Source organism: Neofelis nebulosa, chromosome 11 (genome assembly GCF_028018385.1).
Source record: "Neofelis nebulosa isolate mNeoNeb1 chromosome 11, mNeoNeb1.pri, whole genome shotgun sequence".
In the NCBI taxonomy this organism is placed as follows: domain Eukaryota; kingdom Metazoa; phylum Chordata; class Mammalia; order Carnivora; family Felidae; genus Neofelis; species Neofelis nebulosa.
The window spans coordinates 72,991,957-73,004,413 of NC_080792.1; positions in this window are offsets into that span (position 1 = coordinate 72,991,957).

Genomic DNA, 12,457 nt, shown 5'->3' on the forward strand with positions numbered 1-12,457 from the left:
GGGGTGTCTGCAGCTGCAGGGTGAGTCTGATGTCTGGGGGTCTCTGACGGTGAGCCTTTCTCTGCTGCCCTTCTCATCCCACAGCAGCTGGGTTCCTTTCTCAGGCCCTCCCTGACCTCTGCTCAGTCTCCTGCTGCTCCCTCCGGCTCCCTTAAATGCTCTGAGCCCCCGCAATTCTCCAGCCCTTTCTCTGCCCCCTTCTATGCCCCTCTCCAGTCCTGCATCCCCCTGTACCCCCCACCAGGTTCACACCTGCATCCCTATGACATCTGGGTTCTACCACCAGTTCCCTACTCAGTTAGTCTCTAACCTTCCACCCTCTGAGTTCCCCCTAAAACTGAGAGCTGCTGGCCAGAGTCAGGCCTCTGTGTTTTGGGGCACAGCTCTCGGACCTGCCCCAGCCTTGTGTTCTTCCCTATCACCTGCCTCCTAGCCTCTCTTATCCCACCCCACACTCTTCCTCAGCTGGAAATACTTTTCCTCTTAGTCAACCTTGAACATTCTTCATAACCAGCCCCGATGCCCCTTCTGTGTTGCCCCTCAGCTCTTTCTGAGAGTGTGCACCTGTTGTGTGGTTACCTGCCCCTGGTCACCCCATCAAAGAGCCTGGGCAGGTTGGAGTCTCTTGGTTTTGTAGGTAGGGGTCAGGGGTAGGCTCTGAGGCACTTATAGCAGTGGGGGGATGGGCCTATGGAAGGTACTGTCGTGCTTCTGAAGACCTTTGAGGAAGCTGACCCTGGCCCTTCCAAACTATGAGACCCACTCAAGTTATCTGTTGATCAGGAGAATCAAAGAGGGATATGGCCTCTGGAGAGCCCCCTGAGCCCCCTTCTATGTGTGACTTGGGCAAATCCCTTCCCTCTCTGAGCCTCAATTTCCCCAAGTATAAAATGAGGGCATTAAGCTTGGTCTGCCACTTTTGAGCTTCTGGTCTCATCTTTATTAAACAGATGCCTAGAGACTCATTCAACTCCATTCATACAATCTTGGTAAGTGCCTTACTGAGAGAAGGCTCTTAGTCACTGACATCATGGTATAAACATGTTCTGTTCTTGCTTTGAGATAAATAGCTTCATTTTCTCTCAACTTTCAGCACCAGTGGGCAGATACTAGGTCAGAAGGTTAGAGGTGTGTAGAGGTTGGGTGGGTGGATGGCTTAAAGCCTTCTGGTGGGATATCTTTATCTTCCAGCCTCTGGCAAGGCCACTGAGGAGGCTTCCCACCAGATGACATGGTCCTTTTAGTTAAGTTAGGCTTCTGACTCCAGGGAGCCCAGAGGTGAGTGAAGGAGTCCCTTTCCAGAGTTTGGGCCCTTTTCAGGGTCCCCTTCACAGTGGAAGACACTGGGGCCCCAGGTTCAGGGACCCTTGGCAATCCCAGTAGAACCTGGTTCTGGCTTCTTCCTTTCCCCTTCCCCCCACTTGGCCCTCATTCATGGCCTGCCAGAGTAAAGCCCAAAATCTCAGACAAGTTAGCTTTAAGCTCGCTCACCCCATCACTGTGGAAGCCACTCACCCCTCTGAGCCTCCTCACCCTGAAGAAGGGTAACTGCCACCCACTATATATTAATAAATGCTACCCTTTGTTGCCTGGCAGCTTCCATTTTTCTGTGATGACCTCATTTGATTCTCCTAAGAATCCTATGCAGTAGACGTGATAAATGACCAGCCCCATTTTAGAGATGAGGAAACTGAGGCTTGAGGTCACATAGGCACCACTTAGCCCAGTACACGCGTTCTCTCCAAGTCAACAACACGGTCTGGGGGGTGGAAGCTGTTGCCCAGCCCCTTCCCAGCCCTGGCTGGTGTACTTACTGCCTCTCCAGGCCCTGATAACCTCTGCCTCTTACACCAGGGAGTCTCCCCAGCTTGCTGATGCTGATGCTGATGCAGATGTCAGGGACTCTGCTCATGGTGGTGTTGATGTCTATCCTAGGCATGGGCTTCTTCATCTTCACCCTCTGCCGCTGGCTCGGGGCACAGAGCCTTGCAGACACGTCCAGCTGCAGGCCTAAGCAGCGGGGTCTAAGGAGCCCCCGACCCCTACTGAAGTTTTCCAATAAAGAGATGTTCACCAATGACTCTACCACTTAATGATTTTCCTGAGGCAGGTTGGGGAAATGAGGCCCCCCAAAGCAGGAGCTAGTGTTGGGTCTTCTGTGAGGCGATACCCCCGGGAATAAGCAGGTCTTGTGCCTGCCAAATGTGAACCTGGGCAGGAGTGGTGGGGTGGTGGGCAAACCTGTGGCCTACCTGGGGACACTGGGACTAGGGTGCTTCTCCTTGTCTCCTCTAATATTTGCCTAGCAGCCCCCCTAGGCAGAGGTTGGGCCTCTCCTGGATGCCTGAGACCCGGGCCCATCTGGAGGCTTACTTTGCACATCCTCTTGCCGTGGGCCAGTGAGTGGTGTGCTAGTGCTGTTCATAGGGGCCAGAGCTGATATTGTTACCTTTTTAGGAATCATTTTAAACAGAGCCATTATTAAAAATTAAATGAGGGGAAGAGGCTGGTGCAAGATGCCTGCAGTGTGTCAGAGCGTCAAGGGCCTGGTTGCTGTAATAACCGGAAGAGTCTCTGGCCTGGGTCTGGCCACGGCAGAGTGGCAAGGGGCCACTGCTATGCTTCTGGACCCGCCCAGTTCCAATGGGAAGGCCCAAGCCAAGAAATTAGGGAAGAGCTGGAAAAAAAAATTAAATAAGGTGAAAGAAAGAAGGATATAAACTTAGATTTAAATGCATTATATTGGGGCATGTGGGTGGCTCAGCTGGTTAAGTATCTAACTTTGGCTCAGGTCAGGATCACATGGTTCATGAGTTCGAGCCCTGCTTCAGGTGAGCACAAACCCTTCATCGGGTGAGCTTGAACCCTGTTCAGGTGAACATGAGCCCCGCTTCTCTCTCTCTCTCTCTCTCTCTCTCTCTCTCTCTCTCTCTATCTCTCTCTCTCTTTGCCCTTGATTACTTGTGCCCTTGATTTTCTCCCCCCAAATAAATAAATAAATAAATAAATGTGATATATTGGGGCACCTGGTTGGCTCAGCGCAGCTCTTGATCTTGGGGTCATGAATTCAAGCCCCATGTAGGGTGTAGAGATTACTTAAATAAGTAAAACTTTACAAAAATGTGTTATATTAAAAACATAGGTACTGAAAAGTTATCATCACGAAGAAAAATTTGTAGCTATGTGTGGTAATGGATGTTCACTAGACGATTGTAATCATTTTGCAATATATCTAAATTGCAAATCATCTACACCCGAAACTAATATAATGTCAATTATATCTGAAACTAATACAATGTCAATTATATCTCAAACACACACACACACACACACACACACACACACACACTCAACCAAAAAAGAATAGGTAGTAACACTCAAAATGTGTTGCCTCTTGGTGATTTTACTAGACTTTACCATTATCTATGCCCTGAGGTTATTTATATTTCTTGTTATCTGTTTGGTGGCTATACTCTATTAGAATTATTGCATGTTGCTTCTACAACTCTGTGTTCAGTAACTTCTCTTGGGTAGCTTGAAATCGGTCACAATGGGACTATTAAATTTTTTTTTTTTAATGTTTATTTATTTTTGAGAGAGAGCACGAACAGGGAAGGAGACACAGAATCTGAAGCCGTCTTCAGGCTCCGAACTATCAGCACAGAGCCTGATGCAGGGCTCAAACTCATAAACCATGAGATCATGACCTGAGCTGAAGTTGGATGCTTAACTGACTGAGCCACCCAGGTGCTCCATGATGGCACTGTTTATACCACAAAGATCAACACATCAGGGTCCTCTTGCCTGGGGAGCCAGTAAATTAAACATTTACCAGCACACTACTGCTCTGGCCCTCCTGCCAACCCAGGAGGTGGGTCATAGCACCATCATCCCCCTGTATAGACCCACATCTAGGATCAGAGAGGGCAAGTGACCTGGCAGAGGCCTCACAGCCTGTAAGGTCATAGATAAGACTCATCCCTGGTCTGCTTCTTCTCCCAAAAAAGCCAGGTGGGGAGAAGGGAAGGTGGCCTCGGCTGCAACCCTTGCTCCTCCTGCAAACCTTGCCTTCACTCCAGCTTTCCTCCGGCTGCTACCCCAGCACCTGATGCTCTGGCTCAGGCCCTTCTCGCTCTTCCCTGGGTGTTCCCATTCACTCATATAGTTTCTGCCCCCAATCCTCTACCACCACGTGTCCTATCTGTCCCCTCCAGGCTTGGATGAGGGCAGCAGCCTCTGGCTTATCTCCCCACCCCCCCGCCCCTGGCTTTTCTATCTAGCCAACATTCTTAAAATGGTCAGAACAGAGTCCAGACTCCTTGTGGGGACTCTTACTTAGATCCCTACATGGTATGGATGACCCCACCCTTGCCCCTTCCCCTAAATCTTCATTTCAGCCATTCTGTCCTTTTTGGTTTCTTAGATCTGACATTTGTCTTGACTGGGCTTTCTCATACAGTGTTCCCTCCTACTGGACACTCCCTTCCAACCTTTACCCCACCTCACACTGTAGGCCCACCCTCCCTCCCCCTGACTACAGCCTACTCAATTCCTTCCCCCTCAAAGTACCCTCTGACCCCCTAGTACTGGCTTGGTAGCTTCCTCTGGGCTCCCTCCAGCCCGATACTTCCTCCATTGCCTGAAAGGAGGGGCAGGCCCCTTTTGGGATTCACCAGCAGGGAGGCTTGTCTTTTCCCAATGCCCCCCAGGCCTTTGTCCGAGAGCATTCTGGGAGTTGGGTCTCCCCGTGGCCACTTCATGCAATGCTCAGTATCACCACAAAGAGGCAGCACCACCAAACATGCTTTGTTGGCTGTTTCAAACTGCCTCCGGGGTTTTTGAGAACAGCATGTTAGTGAACCCCTGGGGGCCTGCACCAAGTCCTGTGCTAAGCACTTCCTGCCATGTGGCTCATTTACTCTTTACAACCACATCATAGGTCTGTGTTTCTTGGAGTTGGAGTCACTAGCCTAAGCTCACACAGTCTGTCCCCCACCCCTACCTGCCCTCCCACGTAACTCAACATTCTCTCCAGCTCTTCCAACTTCCCTCTCTCCCTCCTCCCCTAACCTCTCTCCCCCCAGCCCAATTTTGATTCTGTTCCTATTGTCTTCCAACTCATGGTTCTCTACACAGCAAGGGCAGAGCTGATTCACAGGCTGTGTGACCATGGGCAAGTTACCTAACCTCTCTGAGCCTCGGTTTCCTCACCATACAATCTTCTATAATGAGCTCCTAAAACTGCTGCCAGGATTACAGGAGAAACGGCTCACAAAGCATTCAGCCAGAGCAGGGCTCACAGAGAGAGCTCCACAAACACTGTCCATTATTAGTGTGTCAAGAGACCTCTACTTCAAGGGCAATTGATTGAATCATTCCAACTGATGACTAATCCAGATATAAATTATGCCAGTTATATGCTTCAAGGATTCCACTCCCTAAGAATTTATTCAGAGGAAATAATTGGATGATTGTCCAAAGATGTGCAGCTGAAGGTGATCGTTGTGGTCTTATTTGTACGAACTAAGATCTTGGGAACTCCTTAAATGCCCAATGCATAAAGGAACATTCTTCTGAGCTGATCGTGCTGGTGACTGAATCTCCCCAAGGGCCTTCTGTTCTATACCTCGAATGACTCCAGGCAGCCTCCACGATCCAGTCCAAACACCTCAGCGTGGCATTCAGAGCCTTGAGGCCTTGACAGCCTCATCTCTCATCACGACTCACCCCTGCACCTTCGTTCCTGCCTCTGCTGACTCCTCACCGTTCCCTGGATGTGCCCTGTGCGTTAGCCTCTGTGCCTTCACCCAGGCTGTGCCCTCTCCACTTCCATGTTCTTCTGTTGCCGGCCCCAGCTCTGATGGTACCTGCCCCATGAACGCTTCTCGACTTTTTCTCCAGACAGCATCATCTTGCTGTGCAGCCCCCTCCATCATCATGCCCCTCCCTCCCCTTGGACGACTGAGAGCAAACATGGATGGAGCACTTACTGTGTGCCAGGCACTGTACTAAGCACTGTGTTATACAACCTCCACCAGAGCCAGTGCAGTAGGTTCTCATCCTACAGATGAGAACATGAAGCCCACTGTGCGGTAAGCCTTCCATCAGCATTAACTCTTACAGACCTCACTAAATCCTCATGAGTAAGGAGGACGTTGGTATCTTTTCTAAAATCAGGAGGCACTGCAGGCAGATGGGGGAGTGTGGAAGTATTTGGCCTGTGCCCAGCTCAGCCATGCCCTAGGCTCACCTGTGGGCTCCAGAGGAGGCTTGTTCCCTCCCCAGCCTCCTCTGGACCATTTTAAGGGGGCTTGTGGAGGGGGGGCAGCAGTGTTTCTTTTCATTATCACCACCCCCAGGGGCCTTCTGCAGGTTGCTCTGGTCTTGCTGCAGCTGGGTAAGTTCTGGGCAATGGGGATCCCTTGGGGCCTGGAGTGCTGGGTGGGGGTCCTTCCCCCCATCCCTGAGCTGAGCCTCCCCCTATCAGCAGTGCACCTGGTGAGCCCCCTTGAGGATAACTTGAGGAGCAGCAGGAGCAGACTTGGCATCCTGGGGATACCTGGAGGAGGGGACTTCTTTCCTGATGGCCTGTGAGTGGCTGTGCTGGTTGCCTTTCAACACTTGGCCTCACCTCCTAACGCCTCCACCCCCTGGAGTTCCTTGCTGCTTCCCCCACTGAGAGCTAATGACACTAGAACCCTGGGTCACCCATTCTTCTTCCCTGACCTTCACCCTGCTTCTTGGGAGTCTTTCAGCCTTGTCCTAGGCTGAGCAGGATCCTCCTGGAGTCCAGGCAGTCCTGCTTCTTGAGGCTCGGGGTCCCCAGCCAGGCAAACTTGGAGGGCAGAGGCCCCCCCAGTTATGCACCCCTGGCTTCTAAGGCAGAGCTTGTCATGCAGTAAACACCTAGCAAACGCTAAACAGATGCCTTACATTCGTATCTTAAAAAAAACAAATGAGGGATGCCTGGGTGGCGCAGTCGGTTAAGCGTCCGACTTCAGCCAGGTCACGATCTCGCGGTCCGTGAGTTCGAGCCCCGCGTCAGGCTCTGGGCTGATGGCTCGGAGCCTGGAGCCTGTTTCCGATTCTGTGTCTCCCTCTCTCTCTGCCCCTCTCCCGTTCATGCTCTGTCTCTCTCTGTCCCAAAAAAAAAACAAAAAAAAAAAAAAAAAAAAAAGTTGGAAAAAAAAAAAACAAAAACAAATGAACGCCCAAAAAGCCTAAAACTCCTTTCTGGTCTTTGGTCTGCCATTGCCCTCTGGGATGAGATAATCCTTCTTCAGACAGGGTGGCAAGGTGGTCAGGAGCCCAAATGGTAAAAAGAATTAATTGGGGCTATGCAGGGATGAGTGTGCTTTTACACCATTGCTCACACAGACGAGAAGAAATAGGGAAAGGTAAACTCAGCTTTCATTTTTTTTTTAATTTTTGAAAAAAAAATTTTTATTTTTGAAAGAGAGAGAGAGCACAAGTGGGGGAGGGGTAGAGAGAAGGAGACACAGAATCTGAAGCAGGCTCCAGGCTCTAGGCTCCAAGCTGTCGTCACAGAGCCCGGACACAGGGCTCAAATCCACAAACCATGAGATCATGACCTGAGCTGAAGTCGGACGCTTAACCAACTGAGCCACCCAGGCGCCCAAACTCAGGTTTCATTTTAATGCCATTTGGTATCCTTGGAGTCTTGCCATATGAGAACTCCAACCTTTAAATATTTCTGGAAGAGGGGCGCCTGGGTGGCTCAGTTGGTTAAGTGTCTGACTCTTGATTTTGGACCAGGTCATGATCTCACAGTTTAGGAGTTCGAGCCCTACATTGGGCTCTGTGCTGACAGCTAGGAGCCTGCTTGGAATTCTCTCTCTTTCTCCCTCTCTCTCTGCCTCTCCCCTGCTCACACATTCTCTCTCTCTCGCTCAAAGTAAATAAACATTTAAAAAAATATTTCTGGGGCACCTGGGTGGCTCAGTCAGTTGAACATCCAACTTTAGCTCAGGTCATGATTTCACAATTCATGAGTTCGAGCCCCACGTTGGGCTCTGTGCTGACAGCTCAGAGCCTGGAGCCTGCTTTGGATTCTGTGTCTCCCTCTCTCTCTGCCCCTCCCCTGCTCTCTTTCTCTGTGTCTCTCCCTCTATCAAAAGCAAATAAACTATAAGAAAATAAAAAATTTTTGAATTAAATATATTTCTGGAAGAGACCTTGCTTGGGAGTTTGAATCTGAGTTCTGCAGCTGAGAAGCTGCATGTAACACCCATGGGCAGATGGCAGCAGGACTTCCTGCCTCAGTGTCCACATCTGAAAAATAGAAGTGGTTGTGCAGTTCACCAAGTATGTGTGAAATTGCCCCAAATGGCAGCTATGATGATACTCAGTGCTGGTCAAGCTCATTTGAGCAGCTTCTCTTTGGCCTTCCCACCCCCATTACCTCCCCTGGGGTAACTTGCCCAGGGCTTGCCCTTCAGTCTGGCTGTGGGGACCCACCGAACCCCCTTGATTTGTGGTGCCTCTTTCTCTGCAACCACTCAGCCTAGGCCACTCCTTGGGCAGGAGGTGAACAGTTCTGTTGCAGGTGGCCTGTCATTGACCCGGCATGGCCCTCTGAAGAACCCCTTCCAGGAGCCTTCCCCCTGTATCTCAAAGCCCCAGCAGGTGACTCTCCAGGTACTGCATGGTGAGTCTTGGGCTGTTGTGTATATGAGTGGCAGGGGATGGAGTGTGGACCCCCGAGGATTGCCTAAGGGGGAGGTCAGAGTGTGGTCTACCTATACTATCTTGTGTCTGGCCTCAGTCTTCTGCCCTTGGTGGAACAGGTGCATACCCATTTGGTAGATGAGACTGGGGGAGGAGAACTGAGGTTCAACCGTCTCTCTGAGCCTCCATCATCCCACCTGTAAAATGGGTCTAGCAAACACCTCTAGGACCATTCAGGAATAAATGGAATTATGGTTGTGACCTAACAGGCATGCAGTATATACTTGTTAGGAGGTGGCCATGACTACTTACCAGGAATAACCCTCTTCCCTCTCTTCCCCCAGATGCCTTGCCACCTCCCCATGTAGAAGGCTCATGGCTGACTCTTGAAGCCTACATCCAGCTTGTGTCAAACTAGGCCATGAAATTCTATGTGGATGAGTGTGTGGGCTCTCAGAGCCATTACCTGAACCACTCCCAGAGAATATACACCCTTGTCTTCAACTGAGGGTCTAAGAGGCTACAGAGGGAGTAAGAGGGAGGGCAGGGGTTTATCCCTACCCTGATGTCTTGCTGAGCTGGGCCATTGGTGTGATAATGTAGAGGGGTCTATCTTTGTTGTACTTGGTCATTGGTGACCAGCCTTTTTTTTGTGTCTGATCTGAACTTGTCTGGGTCTGAACCTGCCACCTGGGCTGTGAGTTTGGCAAAGGATGGGCTGTTCTTGCCAGCCAGGATGCAAGCTGTTGAGTGACTATAGAGGCCTTAGGGTCTTGTCACTTGTAGCTGATTTTGTAACATCTGCCCTTTGCTCAGGCTAAACACAACTGTCCTTGAACTCTGGTAATGGGGTGGACATTCTTTAATGAGGCTTTAAGGAGCAAGAAAGTCCCATAGTATGAGCCTCTCTGTGGATTCACGGGAAACTTGTTCCAGCCAGTCTCTGAGTTGAAGATCCCTGTGGTCCCCTTGGCTGTCCCCCAGGTTCCTCTCAATAGGCCCCAGGTCTGGCCCTTGGTCCAGGCAGGCTAATGAGACACTATAGTTCAGCGTGGAGACCTTCATGCTCAACAATGATGTGGAAGAGAATGAGGTGAGGACCATGCCTCAGGCCCAGCTGGAGGTGTTGGGGACTCTCTTCCTGTTACTTTGCTTCCTTTCCCAGAGCTATTTTGGGCAGAGCTGGAGGTCAGCCCAGAAAGGGAGTGCTGGATCCCCTGATAGGGTCTACAAATAAAAATATAGGATACCCAGTTAAGCTTGAATTTCAAATAAATAATGAATTTTTTAGTATAAATATGTCCCAAATATTGCACGAGACTGATTTATACTAAATTTTGAAAGATTTAACTGGGTGCTCTGAATTTTATCTGGCAACCCTAACCCCTGAGAATGGCAGTGGCATAGGGATCCAGAGTTGGGATAGCACCCACAGCACTGGTTTTGGCTGCAGCTCTGACCATAAGGTGAGTCCCTCAGGGTCTCACATTTCCATGTGTGGGATCAAGTTTGGGATCAGGCCTGGCTCAAGGATTGCATGTTGGGCGTGGGTGTTGGGAATTACCACTCACCCCAGAGAGATCTTGATAAATGTGATTATGAGTGAGAGAACCTGGGTAACCATGGCTTCTGTCCTTCTGGATGCTGAAAGCCTGGGGCTACTTGGAGCTTCCTTCCTTTGTATCTTCCTAAGATACTGTCATCATGGGAAGTACAGATGTGCAGCAGACAACCGTCACTGCTTGATGGTTGTCCCAAGATGGCACTGGAATTTCCTAAGTGTATGTCTATTTATAAAGAACCATACTTGACACTTGACTCTTCGCTTTCTTTCTTTTCTCGATATTACTTGTTAACTCATGCATAGAACAGGAAATGAAAATCCTGAAATCCTGAGAATCACTAATATTTGTATATATGATAAGTTAGTGTTTTGTAAAATAGGATTCTTTTTTTAATGTTTATTTATTTTGAGAGAGCATGTGAGAGTGCATGTGAGTGGGGGGTGTGCAGAGAGAGAGAGAGAGAGAGAGAGAGAGAGAATCCCAAGCAGGCTCTGCAATGTCTACACTGAGCCTGACGGGGCTCAAACTCACGAACTGTGAGATCATGACCTGAGCCGAAACCAAGAGTCGGACACTTAACCAACTGAGCCATCCAGCAGCCCCTATAAAATAGGATTCTATGTGCCATTACAGAATTTGTGTCTGGCCCCCACTCTCAACATTAAGCACATTTCTCTGCATAGGAGAACATTTTTGTATTCTCTTATGAAAGTTAACAGCTACATAGAACCCAGTGTCTGACCAAGTGGTAGCTTAACCAGGGCCCTGTTCGAAACCAGGGCTGCAGTGAGAAAATACTCATAGATAAGGGAAAATAAGAATTTTCTTTCCCTCTAAGGACCTGTAATACACTAGGGCTGTGCCTTCCACAGACTGGCCTGACTTCCTCCCTGCAGTGCCCAGCTCAGGGAGATAAATAAGGTATAACATGGTTCTACACGTGGGTGGCTGTCAGGGGCCATGGGTGCCCAGGAGGAGCCTCTAAGTGGGTGTTGGGGTCCCAGATTCTTCCTTAATCCATCCTTCCAGGTGTATATCACTTGCTGACTGAGCACCTGGAGTTGGACAAGACCCTTTGAGTCTGGTCGGAAATCCTGTTTTTATAACACTTCCTCATACAGGTGAGTGTTCTTTGTTTCAAGCTGTGGGACGCTGGACAAGCCCTTTCACTATTTTGGGTCTCCAGGACCCCCATTTCTAAAAATGAGCATGTTTGCTGCCGTGATGTGTGGGCCTTAAGTCCTGGAAGCTGGCCAATGGAGAGAGGTTGAAAGGCCTCACCTGGCCCTGTACTGGGATGCTTCATCTGGACCAGTGGAAATCCTCACCCTGGAAATATAGGTGGCCTCTCCCTGGTATAGGCAAACCACGGAGAGGAAGGCCCAGGGAGGCCAAGTGATGGCCTGCTGTCACCCAGCTAATACTGCCATGCTGGAATCGGACATGGGGTAGACTGTCCCCCTCTTACCCTCCTGACTGAGTGTGTCTTTCTGTCTGGACCACTGGCAGCTGACAACTGGCAGATAAGTGGGAGAGCTCTGTGTGTGACTGCTGTGACTTTGGCTGTTCCCACCCAAAAATAGGCTGGCGCCGTGGTAAGGCAGAGCGGGACCAGGTTAGAGGGGCTATTGGGGGCCTTCGGCTTGTGTGGGCAGATGGATGTTACTGAATCTGCCATGGGCACAACCCCTGGGCTGGGAAGGTAGCAAGGTGGTGAGTCAGGGGGTAGGGGCCAGGAAGAAATTGTAGCTTGGGTGGGATGGGCTGTGGGCTGTTGGGTAACCCATGTGGGTGCCTTGAGGAGGAAGCTTGCTCTGGTGAGGGCAACCCTGCTTGGTGCCAAGACCTCATGATATGTACACTAATAACATTACCCTGCCCTCCTTTACCAAACAAATATAATAAGTACGTAACCATCCAAGACAATTTAGAGACTTCAAAAATATCTAAACCTACAACTCAGACCATTGTTAACTAGCATCTTAGTGTAACCATATCCAGACAGCTTTTGTTGTATATACACATTAATATAATAGTCCAGTTTTTATTCTGTATTCCAGTATTCTATGATACTCTGCAGACAGCTCTGTAGGTCAGATATCTCTTTTACATTTATGACCGTACGAACCGTGGAATGGAGGTATTAGAATTTATTCGGTCCCTTGTGGATGGATATTTGTGCTTTTTAGGTATTTTCTCTTAAA